The sequence below is a fragment of the Thalassophryne amazonica genome, chromosome 21, assembly GCF_902500255.1.
Source record: "Thalassophryne amazonica chromosome 21, fThaAma1.1, whole genome shotgun sequence".
Taxonomy (NCBI): domain Eukaryota; kingdom Metazoa; phylum Chordata; class Actinopteri; order Batrachoidiformes; family Batrachoididae; genus Thalassophryne; species Thalassophryne amazonica.
The window spans coordinates 3,569,853-3,584,620 of NC_047123.1; the positions used below are offsets into that span (position 1 = coordinate 3,569,853).

General features: G+C 44.2%; 1 protein-coding gene across 1 annotated transcript in view; it reads right to left on the bottom strand.

Moving 5' to 3' along the window:
* The window catches only part of rev3l (REV3 like, DNA directed polymerase zeta catalytic subunit), a 99,426-nt gene that overhangs the window by 68,592 nt on the left and 16,066 nt on the right, over window positions 1-14,768 (bottom strand).

Consider the following 14,768-nt stretch of genomic DNA (forward strand, 5'->3'; position numbering starts at 1 on the left):
TTAAGATGTTTTAATCCATAAAGTTCTGTAAAAATTAGGGGGCGTGGTCACTGAGAGACAGCGGCCCAGCCGAGTGTCTCCGCCTCTTGTCGTCTCCCACTGTAAAGCCACATTAGCTGCTGTTATAGCGGCAAGAGATAATGTTCACTCTGCCGCCAGCTAGGCAGGGCCAAAACAGACAAAGGTTATTTTATGCAAATGCTGAGCGATGTGACATGGCGACTGCTAGTCAGAATGAACAGGCAGCGTGACATCAGCTGGTTATTCACTTGAAATGAATACACTTCAAAATAGCCGTGTTTCTGTACAAATCCAACACATTTCTCACATATTTTGTAAAGGCAGTGATAAATAAATGCTTCTAAATCTAAAAATTATATAAATGTTAGCATGCACGCCCCGGGATCGAGCATCACACCACACACCCAACTGATTGTCGCCACCATTTGTAGCTAATGTGAATCGTAGAGTAACTCCGCTAGCTGTTTTTTTCTTCTTTTTTTTTTTTTTTTTTTTTAAGTATTGTATCATCTCAGATGCCCCTACTGCAATAGTCATGCAGAATCAAACTCAACTAATTTAAAAGTTGTATGCTGAGTGTTAGCATTTTTAGCAGCGTTCAGTAGTCTGATCCGTTAAGGCACAATTACTGAGAAAATAAGTAGCTCATAATTTTTTATGTCCACACCAACAATTTTATTATCAGAACAACTGTGCAGTCTCCAAAAATATGATTTAATAAACACCCGAACCGAGGTTAGCCTGTTAGCTTAGCTGGTTCGGACTCAAAAAGAGGGGCGTGTCCATGCATCTTTTGTCAGACACTGACCGGCCCATGCTCCGCCCCTTTATGAATTAATGAGTTCATCGTGCCACTGCTGCCGACACGGCGATGTCCAGATACGGGCTTCACATCGGCTGTGCCAGGTCTTGACAAAGTACCTGTGGGTGACGCGGGCTTTGTCCAGAGTACAGATACAGTCTGAGGCGCACGCTGTGTCTGTGACAAAGATGGTCAGTGAACACAATGCATCACTCCGTCCGTCTGTGTGTTGATCAGCGTGACCCGTGTTAGCAGACGGTGAGTTCTTGGAGTAAACGCACATTATTGAGGCGTAAATAACAATTTGGGCGTCGCAGCAGCAGTTTGAACCCTCTGGTTACACTTAAGCTCAAACTCTAAAAGCTGTGACTGCATGCAGGTTCTTATTTTCTGACGTCATCACCGATACGAGCAGGACTCACACGGACTCTGTCCCAGGACAGACTGGTTTAGGTCTCGCTGGAGACGTCGGTTCTACATCAGCCTGCAGGGGGAGACACCGCCTGCATTGCACCATCTCACAACATCAAAACAATTAAAAACGATAATGAAGGCTGATTCATTTGTTTTGAAGTCATTCTGCCAGCGTTCTGACAGAAACGAGTAAAAACACGACAACTTTAGTGGAAATCATGTGAATCCCATAAGGAGGAAACGATGAAACAACTTCAAACGTCTGCTTTCAGTCAAGTGACTTTAGGATTTCCTCTCAGACGTCTCCGTCCCAAGTGGACAGACCGCGGACACGTGTCCCTTACTGTCACTGGCGAGTGGAGACGGCATGCGTCCGCGTGTCCTCAGCCTGCCGTGTTGACATGGAAGTCTCATTCTCTGTTACCACACAATCCACCAATACCCGCGCCCGCTGCAGTTGCTAGGCGATGGCGCTGGCGAAGCCAAAGACCCCGACAGACACCAGGAACGACAAACAAGAGACTCTTTCTACCCGACGGATCGGACCAAAGGAGACGGAACAAGAGGGACAAAATGTGCACGTGAGTCTGTAAAAAAACCACATGTATATATATATGGGGGGGGAGATATTCCAGACAGAGACAGGAGAGATGGAGACACGGCGTCTGTCTGGGTGGGAGACCAGAGGAAGAAGTGATGGGAGAGAAAAGAGAAGAACATTCAGAAAGAGAGAAAGAAGAAAGAAAGAAAACTCAGCAGCTGTGGTGGTTGACGGTAATTCTGACCGCAGGGATCCTGGCGTGTGGCGCGTTTTCCCAAACCGCAGCCACAAGTGGTGTTTTTCCCGTTTCCCTTCCTGCTGGAGGATTTCTGAATGGGGGGGGTGTGTGAGAGCACTGCAGGAGGAGGAGGAGGAGCAGGAGTGCTGGCAGAAGAGGTCAACACCGAGCGGCTCCCCGCGTTTTATCAATAACAGAACAACTAAACGCCAGCAGGATGTCCCACCATCATACGACACATACGGTCACATCACACAAACCAGACACCTCTCAAGATGAACCATCAATCTGCTGCAGCCAGACAAAGCGTGGGCGTGGCCTTCTCCAGATGCTGGTGTCCTAAACACGGAGACGCTGGCGTGCTGGAGACACTAATCCCATGATGCCACAGTCAACAGGACAAATCAATCTCTTCATCAGAGTGAAGAGACCCGGTACCAAAGAGGAAGAGGAAATGGCGTCTCACTAATTTAGAAGATCTTCACTTAGCCTGGAAAAAAAGAGTCTGTTGCTCTATAAAAAAGCCCTCCGTAAAGCTGGGACATCTTACTACTCATCACTAATTGAAGAAAATAAGAACAACCCCAGGTTTCTTTTCAGCACTGTAGCCAGGCTGACAAAGAGTCAGAGCTCTATTGAGCCGAGTATTCCTTTAACTTTAACTAGTAATGACTTCATGAATTTCTTTGCTAATAAAATTTTAACTATTAGAGAAAAAATTACTCATAACCATCCCAAAGACGCATCGTTATCTTTGGCTGCTTTCAGTGATGCCGGTATTTGGTTAGACTCTTTCTCTCCAATTGTTCTGTCTGAGTTATTTTCATTAGTTACTTCCTCCAAACCATCAACATGTCTATTAGACCCCATTCCTACCAGGCTGCTCAAGGAAGCCCTACCATTATTTAATGCTTCGATCTTAAATATGATCAATCTATCTTTGTTAGTTGGCTATGTACCACAGGCTTTTAAGGTGGCAGTAATTAAACCATTACTTAAAAAGCCATCACTTGACCATCTCCAACCTTCCTTTTCTCTCAAAAATTCTTGAAAGGGTAGTTGTAAAACAGCTAACTGATCATCTGCAGAGGAATGGTCTATTTGAAGAGTTTCAGTCAGGTTTTAGAATTCATCATAGTACAGAAACAGCATTAGTGAAGGTTACAAATGATCTTCTTATGGCCTCAGACAGTGGACTCATCTCTGTGCTTGTTCTGTTAGACCTCAGTGCTGCTTTTGATACTGTTGACCATAAAATTTTATTACAGAGATTAGAGCATGCCATAGGTATTAAAGGCACTGTGCTGCAGTGGTTTGAATCATATTTATCTAATAGATTACAATTTGTTCATGTAAATGGGGAATCTTCTTCACAGACTAAGGTTAATTATGGAGTTCCACAAGGTTCTATGCTAGGACCAATTTTATTCACTTTATACACGTTTCCCTTAGGCAGTATTATTAGACGGCATTGCTTAAATTTTCATTGTTACGCAGATGATACCCAGCTTTATCTATCCATGAAGCCAGAGGACACACACCAATTAGCTAAACTGCAGGATTGTCTTACAGACATAAAGACATGGATGACCTCTAATTTCCTGCTTTTAAACTCAGATAAAACTGAAGTTATTGTACTTGGCCCCACAAATCTTAGAAACATGGTGTCTAACCAGATCCTTACTCTGGATGGCATTACCCTGACCTCTAGTAATACTGTGAGAAATCTTGGAGTCATTTTTGATCATGTTCAAATCCAGGCTGAAAACTGTTCTTTTCAGCTTGGCGTACGAGAATTGAGAGTCATCTATTTGCCCTCTTCTTTTTAAATGTAGTATGAAATGATATTTATGTTTTTATGATTTTGTGTTTTTATCTGTATCTTGTAATTTTTATGAAGCTGTGAAACACTTTGAATTGCCTTGTGTACGAATTGTGCTCTATAAATAAACTTGCCTTGCCTTGATCAGGATATGTCATTCAATGCGCATATTAAACAAATATGTAGGACTGCTTTTTTGCATTTGCGCAATATCTCTAAAATTAGAAAGGTCTTGTCTCAGAGTGATGCTGAAAAACTAATTCATGCATTTATTTCCTCAGGGAGACAGACACCCTCTCTACTTTTAAGATTAGGCTTAAAACTTTCCTTTTTGCTAAAGCTTATAGTTAGGGCTGGATCAGGTGACCCTGAACCATCCCTTAGTTATGCTGCTATAGACCTAGACTGCTGGGGGGTTCCCATGATGCACTGAGTGTTTCTTTCTCTTTTTGCTCTGTATGCACCACTCTGCATTTAATCATTAGTGATTGATCTGTGCTCCCCTCCACAGCATGTCTTTTTCCTGGTTCTCTCCCTCAGCCCCAACCAGTCCCAGCAGAAGACTGCCCCTCCCTGAGCCTGGTTCTGCTGGAGGTTTCTTCCTGTTAAAAGGGAGTTTTTCCTTCCCACTGTCGCCAAGTGCTTGCTCACAGGGGGTCGTTTTGACCGTTGGGGTTTTTTCCGTAATTATTGCATGGCTTTTGCCTTACAATATAAAGCGCCTTGGGGCAACTGTTTGTTGTGATTTGGCGCTATATAAATAAAATTGATTGATTGATTGAAAGAGAGAGACCCAGTACCAAAGACTGTCACATCACAATCACACAACCAAACAGTCAGACAGGAAGCAGCAAAACAGACTTAAGGCCGAGAGACGCCACAGATCTGGAACTCAGGATATGGAAGTGCAGCGTCACGTATCCACGAGCGCTCGTTTCTAGATGTAGACCTGCTGCATCCTTTGTTTTTGGGGTATAAAGGTTACACACGCCGGCCGCTTTACAAGGCATCTTCAAAATGGGACGGATTAATCATGGAGAAGTGGGACACAGGCTACAGACTTGGACTTTCATTCGTCTGCAAAGATACTGGGGGTCAACAAACAACTCTAACCTTTGACCTCATGACTCAACTTCCCAGGAGTCTCTGGAGCTCCAAGGCTGAGGACTCAGAGATGTGAACATCACTGCTGAGATGAGTGAACGTCTCTACAACACCTTCACCACAGAGATACACGTCTGACAGCCGAGTCCAGGAAGTCCGTGAATGTCTGGATCGACAACGTGATCAAGGACCGTCGTAAACTCAGACACCCGACTCCTCGCTCATCTTCTGCAAAGATCACAACATTGTCTAACGTCGTGGTCAATGAATCTTTCCTCACCAACAAAAACACCAACAACGCTGGTTTCAAAATGCGACCCAACACCCAGACGAGTAAGAACACAATGAGAGCAGTTGCTGTGATGGGCCGAACTCAGCTGCTACATGATGATGACTTCATACAACCAAGACACAGAAGATCTATTTAATTTAACCTTTATTTAAGATAAAGGTTAGATCAAGACCTCTTTTGCGAGGGCGGCCTGGACACTTATGAAGTTTCCAGTCCACCTAACCTGCATGTCTTTGGATGTGGGAGGAAGCCAGAGCACCCGGAGGAAGCCCACACCAACACAGGGAGAACATGCAAAGTTCCCACAGAAAGGACACAGGGGGGAATTGAACCTATGCCTTCTTGGTGTGAGGCCGTGCTGCACAAATCTGTCCAGATCTGTCCACACCGTCACCAAACTATTAGTTAAAATGTCAACATGGGAAATTTAAATCAATACCTCTCCAATGATCAGGAAACGGGACAAAACACAGCATCAGTCTGTCTCAGACAGACGAGTTCTTAATGATCGGTGGACATTATATAAGTTGGCGACGTCCTAACAGGTTTCCTTCAGCACAGAAATGCAGAGAGCAGAGAGGGGGCGACGTGGAGCGAATACGAAAACCATCAGATTAAGACGTTGCAGGAAAGTCAACAGTTCAGTGGTGAGGCTCGGCCCTCTGAGGTTGGAGACGCAGCCCCCCCCCCCCCCCCCCATTACAAAGACAGCTGTCACAGGGAGGAGCGCGGATGATGTTAATAAATGGAAAGTTCATATTAATTAAACGGCCCCGGGTGAGCTGCGTGAAATATGGGCCGAACCACTCCCACCGCCCGGAGACACATATTATGATCCACAAGGACAGCGGGGACAGTAAGTCTGTCCTCCACAGACTTTAATTAACGTTCACTTCAGCAGAGCGTTTACACTGTGAACGCACCCATTTGGTGCAAAAAGTGAAGATCAGTCAGCGCAGCAAAGGCCCAGAAACCTGAACTGACGTCATCAAGTGACAAAATGTTAAAATTAATCCCAAATACACATACACACACACACACATCTACTTTCATCATATTTCTATTAATTATTCAGTGACAAAATGTCACTAAGACTTTATTTGACTATTTCCTGAAACTATAAATTCTCATCTGTCGTTTCCATCTTCCCCCGAGACGATCTTTTCCTCACAGGCAATCCTAGAGGCTGGAGACTTTCACATGGGGCCTGCGTCTCACTGAGAGGCTGCAGCGTCTGTTAGTGGGGGATTCTCAGTAATCTCTCCTAAATTCTAAAAGAACTGACCTATTGATCTGAAGACGCTTTTTATTTTTACTTAGTCTTACAGACAAAGAAAGTCACTGTGTAAAAACAGAGATTTTTTTAAGGCTTAGTGGAGCAATTTTTGTTTTTTGAAAGGAGCAATTATTAATAATTTTTCCATGTGGACATCCCACATGTGGACATCTTTTGGAATGTAACAGGTCTGTGTGGTGCAGCTCCCAGTGGGTGCCACTGCTGCACTGCACATATTTAATTTTTTTAATTTACGTATACACTGATTTAAAATCTTATTCATATATTCTAATACTCTGTGACCTGACAGACCTATTTCTAACACCAAAACAGTTCATCCTGTTGAATAAAGGGGCCCTTGGACCCCAGAGGGTTAAAAGCACCTGCTCTACATATCTTCAGTCTGTCTGTTGGTAGGATTTTTTTTAAAACATTACTGGATTGATCAACATGATCAAGAAAAACTTGTTCAATTTTGTTGATCAGCTTCCAGATTTGACGTCTGCGTCAGACTGCTCACAGCAGAAGCATTTAAGGCATCCGGTAAGGTCAGGGTCTGTGACAAACCCATGTTTGAGGATCACGGCTCACAATGAATGTGATCAAGCGTGGAATCTGATGGCACAACAAGCCGGACTTGTACCATGTGATGTGCAAAAACAAATACAAGCGCGACCTTGGTGCTTCTGGAAAACCTCTGAGTGATAGTTGGACTTGGACAGTTGGACTTGGTAAAAGCAACTAAAGAATTTCAGACCTTTTAGCCCAGAGAAGAAATTGAAGTATGACGTAAAACATATTTTATGGGTCAGTGCAGATAAAGTGAGTTAAGCAGTTTAATTATGGCTGAAAAGTTCCCCAGCAGGTACAAGTTCCATGCTGCAGCAGAGAAACATGGCAGGAAAAACGCTGGCTGAGTCTCCTCCTCCTCCTCTGCTGTCTGGGTTTTGTCCTCTGGACAGATTTGCCGGTCCCCCCTCCTGCAGCACAGACCCGTCCTGGCTGGACGCCTGAGCAACAGCGCTGAGTAGAGATGACATTCCAGCCTGGACATTCCCACATACGCTGGAGAACTTCCCGCACTGCTCCTGCGTTCAGGCCTGGTTACCGAGGCAGGGAGACGAGGAACTGTCTCAAACATGGAGAATGATGTCATGTCCAGTGATGACAGCAGAGACACTCCAGGTTATTAGGGACATGTCTCTCTGGAAATCCATCGATATATTTTATCTTAGCATTTTACCTCTTCTTAATGTTGCACCATTGTACCGAAGCAAATTCCTAGTCTGTGAATCCTGTTCACTGGCAATGGCAATAAACTTCTTCTGATTCTGATTAATGAAACTACCGTGTGTTCACTGACACACCGTGACCATTGTGTAGGAAAATCCTGCACACATGATATACAGCCAACTACATGTACTGAAACTGTGCTGCACACAGGTGGCTCAAGGGTGGAGCTCAGTCGAACTGTAGCCCCCACAAGAATTTAATAACTCCGCCATAATCTGACCTCAACTCACTGACGATGCTTTGATTTCTGTGGAATCGAATTCAGCACTTGAAGATGAGTGAGGAGTCCCAGCGTCTGAGATTGTGACGGTCCTGGGTCACGACTACGATCCAGGCTTTTGATAACTTCCTGGACACAGACATCAGAAGTGTATCTGTGTGTGGCAAAAGGCTTGAGCTCATCTTGCTAGATAACGGTGCTTGGAACACCTTTGCAGGAGAAGGTCTTTCGGTCCTGGCGTTTCCTCTGTGGTTGTGAGACTTTGAGACTAGGTGACGCCTGGATGTCTGGTACTAGATCCCAGCAGAGGGTCCTGGGATACTGTTGGAATAACTGTGTCAACAGTTACTTTGGGGGGGCTGAGATGAGAAGGACCACTTGCACTTTGAGAGAATGTGAGCCATGTTATTTTGGCAATTTGCTGTCCTCCTTTGGACGTGTCCTTAGGTTTTTCAGTCTTGAGGACATCAGTGACTGCAAAACACTAAGGACACACCCATGTGTGACCTGGCTGCATGGCTACTTTTAAGAAGTGCCGATGGCCTGGTTGTCGATGGTTCCACGGAGTGGTAGATACAACAGTGAACGGCATCGGCACACGTTCCCAGATCTGACTGTCATAAACTCATTTAATCTGGTCCTACAGTGTCCTCACGTCCCACAGTAAACAGGACATCCATTCATTCATTTTCCATTGCAGTTTACTCCAATTAAGGGTCGGGGTGGGGGGCCTATCCCAGCAGTCATAGGACGTGAGGCGGGGTTACACCCTGGACAGGATGACATCACAGAGCCAGTAACCACAACACACAGTACACATTCCCAGCAGTACGGGAAGGTCTAAACTTCTACAAGTGGTTTTGGACCAGATCAAAATTCTGCTACTGTGCAAGACTTCCAGAAGTGAGCAAAGCCATTGCATGTTCTCAGAAGTATCTTTCAAAATTCCAGACTTTTCTTAAGAGAAGGTGATTTTTAAAATCACTCTGTTGAGACATCAGCTCGGAGTCTCGTTGATTCCATGTTTGTGCAGCGCCCTTCCAGAATTAGCAGGCAGTGATGGAAGTGCTAAAACTTCAGATTTGCTCCGTATTCGCATGCTGCACAGAAAATATATAGTGTAAATCATCAGCATGATGAAGTGAAACCAAATAAGAGAATAAGAGGAAAAAATGAATCAAGCTTCTGGCACTGTAGAGCTGCAGAGGAAGTGAACATCTTACAAAATAAGAGTCTGGCAGAGACGTGACAACAGTCAAATGTTTTGACCTCTGCTGCTAAAATCTCCACTCTTGATAAGAATAACGTTACACAACAGCGGGAAAAGTGCATCAACTGTGGCTGATATCAGAGTGAGGAGCGCACCCTGCTGGGGGGGAGAAGCCAAGCACACCCTGATGGGGGGAGGAGTTGAGCACCGGGCCAACATGATAGTGCTAAAGGAAGCACAGCATCCTGTTTCTTAATGAGTGCTCTGCAGCCAGCAGGTCCAGAGCGCTCGAGCGGAGCGTGCAGGACGGATGGCGCGGATGCATCTCGTCTGTGTGGCCGAGAAGCCAGACGCAGTCGGCCGCTCGTGTGAGCAGACAGGATGAGACCGAGCAGATGGCGAGTTGGAAGGCGTTTCCTGCCAGACCGCAGAGATGGAAATAAATCAAGAACACGTCAATTTATTTAAGTATGAAACAAAACTGTGCTCAGCACACAGTGAGGCTCCTCCCACCGTGCTGAATATGACGATCTGGCACAGATGGAGGGGATACGGACTTTAATTAAAAACAATTAAAAAGCTCAGAGGAACAGTTTGAGTCCAGAAACAGGTGAAAACTGGCAACAAATGAATTAATTGCTGCTTTGTTAAATAAATTATATAAATGTGTCTGCTGAGTGATTCACGAGCAGCAGTGACATCACATCAGACGGGAGCAGACACCCCGCCCACCCCTCCCCCAGACAGAAAAACAGACGGCGTGACAGGACGTGTCCAGAGCCTCTTTGGTTGATTGCCGTCTTTTCTCAATTACTTTTGACGGCGTCTGTTTCCCACCGTTAAAGGTCGGGGCCGTCCAGCTCGACGGAGGAGATGGGACGAGCGTAAAACAGCTAAATGCTGATAAAACGCCATCGTTCAGTTTTCCCAGCAGAAACGACTCAGAGTGATGCATCACAGAACAAATCAAAGCCTGCAGGTCTCAGTGACCTCAGGAGACATCAGGGAAAAAAAAACAAAACAAAACCCTGATACGAACTGAACATCCAGTGCAGAGACGACTTCAGCCATTTAATACGCTGATAAACGAACCCACAAATTCAAAATAAAGTTATGCCATATTAAACAGCAATGAATCTGCATCCAAGCAGAGAGATGCTGTCACTCATAGTGACCACGCCCCCAAACTTTATGGTTTAAAATGTCTTAAACTAAGAAGATACAAAAATTTTAAAAATCATCAAATCTGATTCTAATTACTGTGTCTTAGCCCCGCCCATTACACATGGGATGATTTTATGATGTTCTATTTATTTTTGTCCTCTTATTACAGTTGGATTTAATCTTCTTAATAATTACACAACCATCGAACAGCTGATAATGAGACGTCGTTCGTCTGTTATAATGATCAACTCACGGTGGTTTATCATTTAAATTGATTGATACAGCAGTTACTGATCAGGTATCCTCAGATCACTGACCATCAGATGAGCCTGGCTGTATCTGCATGTATCGACGTAACAGATTCAAACTTCAACAGCACTCAGCGGGACAAACAGGTCGGGGAGACATCGGACGGACTTATTGATCGTATTGATTTGATAACACACACTGTGAATATATTTAACCCGAACACACTTAAAGAATCAGTTGTTTGAGGAAAGCAGATTTATCTCATAAACAAAATTGAAACGCGTCTGTTGCTGAGAAAAACTTTAAAGTTAAAATAAAAGTTTTAAACAAAGTCCAAAGTCTGACTGTGTGAGATCAATGATCAGAGAAACTAAAAGAAGAAGAAGAAAAACATGACGAGGATGAAAATTACTGATATGGAGTCCTTTTGAATTTGATAATAACTCTGAAAACTAATTTTCTGGATGAATATTACAGCCACATGCCCCCCCCCCCCCCCCCCACACTGAGACTTGAAGGAGTAAATGTGGATAGAAAATACGACTCCAGGGGGCGGGACACACAGGCATCCAAACTGACAGAGTGTGTTGAGGACAACAAAGGAATGCAGACGAAAGAAGAAAAAAAAAAAAAAAAAAAAAAAAACGGGGGGGGGGTCCTCGGCGTGTCGTCTCAGATGACCTCTGAAAATCGTCTGGATTTGCTCTGTAACAGCAGCAGACCCTCGATCTCAGACACGTTCTCGCTCCGTGTTTCTGTGACGTTCCTGAATCTGGTTGTGTCTCCAGTTGGACATTTTTACTGCCATTTGCTGATAAACGGAACTTCCTCTTCCCCCTCAGATGTTTGCATTCTTTTGGTTTCACATCAATCATGTGACAGAAATGTCATTAACATGCCCACAAACAACTCATTTTAAACTTTATACACTCATGACTGGATTTAAAAACAGAATTATATCAGTCCCTCAGTAAAGGAGAACTCCGGGAAATTACAGCCTAGGCTCTTTTTTTTTTTTTTTTTTTTTAAGATAAAATGAATTTAAGCAGCACATTAGACACGGTGGATCATCATATATTACCAGACAGGTCTGAGATCCATTTTGGGATTGCTTGGTAATGTCCTCACATGGCTGATGTTATTTATCTAGTTGCTCTCAGTGTGCTGTCTTGTAGCACAACATGCCATCAAATCTTGTTCCTGTGAAATACAGGGTACCACATGGGTCTGTTTTAGACAACTTGTTATTCTCGCTCAATTTAGCACCCATTGGTCAGATATTGCGATGTTTTGACATTTTTTTTATTGCTATGCTGATGATACTCAGTTGTACATGCCGATAACTGCAAATAACCTCAACCACACCAAGACTTGAGAGGACTGAAAGGCTTCAGTGAAAAACTGGGTATCAAGAAACATCTTAAATTCTGACAAAGCCAAGACGGCAGTCATTGGTCCTGTGAGACACAGGCATCAGTTTGACCAGCTAACGTCGACCTTGGATTTGTGGGTTATTCATCACAGTGCTAAGGTGAAAAATCTCAGAGTGACCTTTGATCCCACACTGTCCTTTGATCTATACATTACAGAAATAACTAAGAATGTTTTCTATCACCTCTGTACAGAGACTTTTATGCCTTTGTCTCTTCTAGATTGGATTATTGTAACATCCTATTCTCTGGTTTACCGCAGTCCAGCATCAGAGGTCTGCAACTGGTTCAAAACACTGTTGCTAGAACTTTCTCCAGGAGCAGCAAGTTTGACCATATTACCCCAGTTCTGGTCTCCCGTCACTGGCTTCGTCTCCGTGTGAGGCCAGATTTTAAAGGTTTTGTTAATAACATACAAAATTCTTCATCGACTAAGGCCTCCCTACCTGGCTGTTCAGGCCTGTTCTTGCTGTCCTCAGGGTTTTGCTGATATGAAAACTTATTTTACTGAATAAACCTTCTTCTGCATTTGGCTGCTCCCGTTAGGGGTCACCACACCAGATCAATCATTAACATCTCACCCTACAAAATCTGTTTTTAGTGGAGGGCGCACTGACAGCATTGTTTACAATGCAGTAAAGCATGGCTGGGACCCCATCACCCCCTGGTCAGATTAGCTACAAGAGACAGAGACAAAGTGACCAGCTGGCTTTTGCCGTCAATCAGGGTGGGATTATGGTTATTATATTGTGGTTATATTTATAGTTGTTTACATAAAGTTAATCTTTAAACTGTAAAACATCAACTCAGTTACATTTATTGTCATCAGGGTTTGATAACTAAAATGTTTGGAATCATGACCACGTTTTTAAGTGTATATATCGGTACACATATACATTTTTTTTAAACCTCCTAATTGTGGTATGAGCCGCCCCCAAAAAATCCATATTGGTTGGACTCGACTGTAAACTGCGAGCAGCTCAGAGTTTAATCAAACTCACTGATCAGGGAGAATCTGTGAATAACTGAGCTGTGGAGCATCAAGCTGGTGTGATAAGTGCACATAAAGGTGCAAAGGTTGTGCCCCACTGTGCAATGCATCATGGGCATTTGTTTGAAAGCCCCGTGCAGCAGATGAGGAATATTCCACGTCTCCATTTTAAGCAGCCTGGCTGAATAAAGAAGCTCCCTGACTGGAGACGCACAGCAGACGTACTGGCAGATCTAACATGGAGCGCCCTGACAGGAGGAGGAGGAGTCAAAATAAAGGCACACAACGAGCTGGCAGGAGGAATCTGATCTCCTGTGAAAAGAAACGAGATTTAAGTCTCAACAAATATGGGAAAAATTAAATCCTGTGCTGGGAAATGTGTTTCCTGGAGAGAGGACTGCATAGCAACAGCACAGATGTTAGAATGCGAGAAGACGCGGCCAGAGCTCAGTGACGCCGCGTGCGCTCGCCCACGTCAAGTCTTCGATCAGGGGCGACGATCTTGTGCCAGACAATGACAAAAATTTCCAAGCCGCGCCTGCCCTCTTCCCCGGCTCCCCGTAATTTGATATTCACACTGCGTCTGCTTCTCTCTCCGCCGCACGACATGAGCAGCAGCTCTGCTGGTGCAGCGGGCGACTGCAATGCTCCTGTCAACCCGACGCACAAACACAGAGACGGGCACAATAATAAAAAAAAAAAAAAAAAAGAACAAAGAATATTACACACAGATCCTCGAAGAAGACCAGCATAGCGTCCCACGGCAGAGACACGGTGTCCCACGGCAGAGACACGGTGTCCCACGGCAGAGACACGGTGTCCCACACGTCATGTGCTGCTTTTAGGACTTTGGCTCCCAGATTTTCCCTCCTCCTGGGGCTGGGCCAGACACCCATAGCAGTCAAGATTCTACAATACCGTCAGCACCATGAACCCCAAAAACACACCAGGCCCTGTGTGCACGTCTACGTGTTATCTAGAGACCCGTCGACCCGGGTCATTTTCTCCAATGAAGGATGCTCCCCCTGGCCACAGCAAAGCACGGCGACCAACCAATGTCTGTTACAGTCACATCAATCATCAATAGTGCTGACAACACTCAGCCAGCGTCAGTTATCACTCAATGTCACAGACAGTGCTGCAGCAAAGCAAGTTTTAAAAACATATTTTATATTCTCCTTTGCTTGCAATATGCACAAAGTCTGTTTCTGATGCATGGGGCATGTGCTATACCCTTTTTGAACAGGCCACATAAATAAAGTTTTTTCTCATTCTCGTGTCCGTTTTCCTCCTGGTAACAGACAGTACAGGTGCGTAGCGAGGGGACAGAATGCCCACCCACACCTTAGAGTAAAAGTCCACTTAAGATATTTTAAAGGTACTATTTTCATTGCTTAATCAACATTACTGCATCCTTGTTTTACTACTATAATGCTGCACTAAGTGGAACTGATGACTGCCATATGGCTGCCAATGTAAAATATCTTCCAAGTCCCACAATTCTGAATGTTTTGACAGATAGTTTCTTGTTATAAACATTATTTAAGTTTGACACAGCTTGCTTAACACTTTTGTGACATATGTAACAGAAAAACCCCAAAATGGTTTAGCATGAACTAAGATTAGACCAATCTCATACCAAAATACCACATTAACTGAGGTGATTCAAAAAATGTAAATACACACTTTTCAGTGCCGTGA